The sequence below is a fragment of the Cryptomeria japonica genome, chromosome 10 (assembly GCF_030272615.1).
Source record: "Cryptomeria japonica chromosome 10, Sugi_1.0, whole genome shotgun sequence".
NCBI lineage: Eukaryota > Viridiplantae > Streptophyta > Pinopsida > Cupressales > Cupressaceae > Cryptomeria > Cryptomeria japonica.
Genome location: NC_081414.1, coordinates 783,281,237 through 783,287,433, shown reverse-complemented (window position 1 = coordinate 783,287,433; position 6,197 = coordinate 783,281,237). Strand labels below are relative to the sequence as shown.

Below are 6,197 nucleotides of genomic sequence, written 5' to 3'. Positions count from 1 at the left end.
GTTCTACTCTACTGACAGTTTTTAAAAATTCAAATAAATGTGCCTATTTTGTTTTACAAAATATAGCATTTTAAGAGCCTAATTAAGAAAATTATAGATAATAACATGCACATTTTTAAGAGAATAATTAAGGAAATTATAGAAAAGTAGCATTTTCTAGGAAATTATAGAAAAATTATGTGCTAACATATTGTACAGTCTAAAAAGGATAATCTTTACAAGGATGCAATGGAAACTAGTTCTCAATCAGGTGACCATGAACTTGCAGAGGAATTGGTGGTGTATTTTGTGGAACAAGTATACAATTGGTAAAACATATAGTTGGTTGTTCTCTCTCACAAGCTAAATTATATTTTGAATTTTCATTTTGGATTTGGGGCATTGAAATGGGGCTTACTTTTGCATTTGGAACTGTAGGGCAAGAAAGAATTATTTTCTTCATGCTTGTTCATATGCTATGACTTGATCAAACTGGATGTTGCTTTGGAACTTGATTGGATGAATAATATGATTGACTTTGTGTTTCCATACCAACTTCAGATTCTTGATATACTCTGATGATTCTGTAAATATTTTAAGTTTCTCTTTAATAAACATTTTAAATCTTCTACATAATTAAATAGATAATATTCAAAGAATTTCTTTTTCAAAGTTCATTCGATAATACACGACAAAAGTTGGTGAGCTTGTTAAGGACAAGTTAAAGGTTGTCCAAGAAGAGAAATCCAAGCAGAAAGAAGAGAAAAATCTTGTTTCTCAACAAGTACGCATTTTTCTTAATTGAGCCTCAAGGAGCACTTGTTCTACTCTACTAACCTTTTTTTAAAATTCAAATAAATATATGCCTATTTTGTTTTACAAATTATAGCATTTTAAGAGAATAATTAAGGAAATTATAGAAAATAACATGCACATTTTTAAGAGCGTAATTAATGAAATTATAGAAAAATTGCATTTTTAAGGAAATTATAGAAAAATTATGTGCTAACATATTGCACTATCTAAAAAGGATAATCTTTACAAGGATGCAATGGAAACTAGTTCTCAATTGGGTGATCGTGAACTTGTGGAGCAATTGCAGGTGTATTTTGTGGACTAGGTATTTTGTGGAATAAGTTAGAGGTTGTCCAAGAAGAGAAATCCAAGGAGAAAGAAGAGAAAGATCTTGTTGCTCAACAGGTATGCATGTTGCTTAATTGAGCCTCAAGGAGCACTTGTTCTACTCTACTGACGGTTTTTAAAAATTCAAATAGATGTGCCTATTTTGTTTTACAAAATATAGCATTTTAAGAGCCTAATTAAGAAAATTATAGAAAATAACATGCACATTTTTAAGAGAATAACTAAGGAAATTATAGAAAAGTAGCATTTTTCAAGAAATTATAGAAAAATTGTGTGCTAACATATTGCACAGTCTAAAAAGGATAATCTTTACAAGGATGCAATTGAAACTAGATCTCAATCAGGTGACTGTGAACTTGCAGAGGAATTGGTGGTGTATTTTGTGGAACAGGTATATAATTGGTAAAACATATAGTTGGTTGTTCTCTCTCACAAGCTAAAGTATATTTTGAATTTTCATTTTAGATTTGGGGCATTGAAATGGGGCTTACTTTAGCATTTGGAACTGCAGGGCAAGAAAAAATTCTTTTCTTCATGCTTGTTCATATGCTATGAATTGATCAAACTGGATATGGCTTTGGAACTTGATTGGGTGAATAATATGATTAAATTTGTGTTTCCATACCTACTTCAGATTCTTGATATACTTTGATGATTCTATGAATATTTTAAGTTTCTCTCTCATAAACATTTTAAATCTTTTGCATAATTAAATAGATAATATTCAAAGAATTTCTTTTTCAAAGTTCATTCGATTATACATGACAAAAGTTGATGAGCTTGTTAAGGACAAGTTAGAGGTTGTCCAAGAAGAGAAATCCAAGGAGAAAGAAGAGAAAAATTTTGTTGCTCAACAAGTATGCATTTTTCTTAACTGAGCCTCAAGGAGCACTTGTTCTACTCTACTGAGCTTTTTTAAAAATTCAAATAAATATGTGCCTATTTTGTTTTACAAAATATAGCATTTTAAGAGAATAATTAAGGAAATTATAGAAAATAACATGCACATTTTTAAGAGCGTAATTAAGGAAATTATAGAAAAATAGCATTTTTAAGAAAATTATAGAAAAATTATGTGCTAACATATTGTACTATGTAAAAAGGATAATCTTTACAAGGATGCAATGGAAACTAGTTCTTAATTGGGTGATCGTGAACTTGCAGAGCAATTGCAAGTGTATTTTGTGGAATGAGTTAGAGGTTGTCCAAGAAGAGAAATCTAAGGAGAAAGAAGAGAAAGATCTTGTTGCTCAATAGGTATGCATTTTGCTTAATTGAGCCTCAAGGAGAACTTGTTCTACTCTACTGACAATTTTTAAAAATTCAAATAAATGTGCCTATTTTGTTTTATAGAATATAGTATTTTAAGAGCCTAATTAAGAAAATTATAGAGAATAACATTCACATATTTAAGAGAATAATTAAGGAAATTTTAGAAAAGTAGCATTTTCTAGGAAATTATAGAAAAATTATGTGCTAACATGTTGCATAGTCTGAAAAGGATAATCTTTACAAGGATGCAATGGAAACTAGTTCTCAATCAGGTGACTGTGAACTTGCAAAGGAATTGGTGGTGTATTTTGTTGAAGAGGTATACAATTGGTAAAACATATAGTTGGTTGTTCTCTCTCACAAGCTAAATTATATTTTGAATTTTCATTTTGGATTTGGGGCATTGAAATGGGGCTTACTTTTGCATTTGGAACTGCAGGGCAAGAAAGAATTCTTTTCCTCATGCTTGTTCATATGCTATGACTTGATCAAACTGGATGTGGCTTTGGAACTTGCTTGGATGAATAATATGATTGAATTTGTGTTTCGATACCTACTTCAGATTCTTGATATACTTTGATGATTCTGTGAATATTTTAAGTTTCTCTTTAATAAACATTTCAAATCTTCTTGCATAATTAAATAGCTAATATTCAAAGAATTTCTTTTTCAAAGTTCATTCGATAATACATGACAAAAGTTGATGAGCTTGTTAAGGACAAGTTAGAGGTTGTCCAAGAAGAGAAAAATCTTGTTTCTCAACAAGTATGCATTTTTCTTAATTGAGCCTCTAGGAGAACTTGTTCTACTCTATTGACCTTCTTTAAAAATTCAAATAAATATGTGCCTATTTTGTTTTTTACAAAATATAGCATTTTAAGAGAATAATTAAGGAGATTATAGAAAATAACATGCACATTTTTAAGAGCGTAATTAAGGAAATTATAGAAAAATAGCATTTTTAAGGAAATTATAGAAAAATTATGTGCTCACATATTGCACTATCTAAAAAGGATAATCTTTACAAGGATGCAATGGAAACTAGATCTCAATTGGGTGATCGTGATCTTGTAGAGGAATTGCAGGTGTATTTTGTGGAACAAGTATTTTGTGGAACGAGTTAGAGGTTGTCCAAGAAGAGAAATCCAAGGAGAAAGAAGAGAAAGATCTTGTTGCTCAACAAGTATACATTTTTCTTAATTGAGCCTCAAGGAGCACTTGTTCTACTCTACTGATAGTTTTTAAAAATTCAAATAAATTTGCCTATTTTGTTTACAAAATATAGCATTTTAAGAGAATAATTAAGAAAATTATAGAAAATAGCATGCGTATTTTTAAGAACATAATTAAGGTAGAAAAATTATGTGCTAACATATTGCACTGTCTAAAAAGGATAATCTTTACAAGGATGCAATGGAAACTATTTCTAAATCGGGTGCTCGTGAACTTGCAGAGGAATTGGTGGTGTATGTTGTGGAACAAGTATACAATTGGTAAAACATATAGTTAGTTGTTTTCTCTCAAAAGCTAAAGTATATTTTGAATTTTTATTTTGGATTGGGGCATTGAAATGGGGCTTACATTTGCATTTGGAACTGTAGGGCAAGAAAGAATGCTTTGCTTCATGTTTGTTCATATGCTATGACTTGATCAGACTAGATGTGGCTTTGGAACTTGCCTTGATGAATAATATGATTGAATTTGTGTTTCCATACCTACTTCGGGTTCTTGATAGACTCTAATGATTTTGTGAATATTTTAAGTTTCTCTTTAATAAACATTTTAAATCTTCTGCAAAAATAAATATGTGCCTATTTTGTTTACATAATATGTATGCTCAGCTTCTTCCCCTTTTCTTTGCTGTCACCTCCAATTCTTGGCATGGGAGAGGGAATGGGTGGTTTCTTTCAGCCAAGTATGAGTGGAATGGGAATGCCTCCCATGACAACTTATGGTATGCCACCTATGGGTGGCTATTGATTAGGTTGAAGAGCTTAACGTGGGACACAATTCTTCAATCATTCATGGTTTTTTGAGGCTGATCTTTGAGTGGAAAGGTTAGATTGTCAAATTGTTTTTATTGTCATTTGGTTGGTTGATACAAAATAATGAATCTTTAGTATTATCGTATTGGTCAATCAGTTCAAATATTTCCATCCACCAAGCATTCGACGCTTGAACTATTGCATGATTAGATTGTCAAATTATTTTTATAGTCGTTTGGTTGGCTGGTCAATAAGTGCAAACCTTCCATCCACCAAGCATCCGACGACGATGTTGTATGTCCGACAACATCCTTGTCGGATAAGTAGTGAGATAGTGTCAGAATTCTGACACCCACCCAATTTATTCTAATGACTATCAAGTTTTGTCGATGGCTAAGCAGTGAGAGGGCATTGAAATTTGGACGCCCACCCAATTTGTTCCGATGACTATCGAGTTTTGTCGATGGCTAAGCAGTAAGCGGTCGTTGGAAGTCCAACGACCACCCAATTTTTTTTGATGACTTATCGAGTTTTGCCGATGCCCGGACCATCACACATACATCATCCTCATTGGTATAGATGTCATCATGGCCATTGGACATCCAACAGCTAAACCATGATAGGGTCGTTAGAATTCAGACACCTGAACCGTCGCACATAAAACATCCTTGTTGGTGCGGATGCCCTCATGTTGTCAAACTTTCGATGGCTACATAATGACAGGGTTGTCTAAATTCAGATGCCCAAAATTGTCGCACATACAACATCCTCGTTGGTGTGGATGCCCTGGTTTCCATTGGAATTATGAAGACTTATCAATTTTTACTGACGACTAAGCAGTGAGGGGGCCGTCAGAATTCCAATTTATTTTCATGCCTTAGCCATTGGAACATTACCTACGAGGCATTGGAATTTTGACGATTTGTCAAGTTTTACTGATGGCTAAGCGCAGTCATTGCCATCGTCAGAAGAGTTTCCACCTCTGTCAAAATTCTGATAGTCTTGAGCATTGTCGAAATGTCGGACTATAATTTTTCGACAATGTTTCTCGTCAGCAATCCAACGAATTGTAGTCAAAATCTTAACAAACTGTCATCAGAATTTGAGGTCAAATTTACTAGTGTGGGTGCAGATTGAAGAATTTTTTACAATGGCTCACATTGAATTCACTTATGTAGTCAAAATGATGTTTGTATTATGTGAGAATTTGTTTGTTGAATTGAATAGACAAAGTGATGCTCGATAAAGAATAATTGATGATGTGTAGACTAGATTTGACGGATGAAAGAATAATTTTTGAGAAGTGTGTGTGTAGTGACAAAAGATATTGTTATGAGTATATGCACAATAGAATAAGAAAGTAGGTAGAAAGTGTCAGATGATTAACTCAAAGATGTAGATCCATACACATCAAAAAACATGCATTATCATAGAAAGAAAAGGTAATTATGTCATTGTCGGCAAATGCACACTCTAATGAGAAATTGTTGGTGATTGAAGGTATTGTCATTGATGGTAACCTTACAATCATGTGATACTGACAAGCATGCACATGCACTGGCACTGACAGAATCTACACCGACATAACAGATCACCAACACCAGAAAGGAAGATTACTGGCACCTTGATCAACAGGAATTTTGTGTATATATATTTTATAATTAATTATTAAATCTTTTGTAAATCTGACTTGATGGATTGTAATATGAATCATATATATATGAGATCATTGTAGATCATTTAGTAAGTGATAGATGGAAAGATGATAGTAGACCTAATATGTGAATTATTGGATAAAGGTTTATGTATGTAGCAGAG

General features: G+C 32.5%; 1 pseudogene; it reads left to right on the top strand.

The window, feature by feature from the left end:
* Positions 1-228: 228 nt before the first annotated feature.
* Positions 229-4,374, top strand: LOC131034907 (clathrin heavy chain 2-like; annotated as a pseudogene).
* Positions 4,375-6,197: the final 1,823 nt, after the last annotated feature.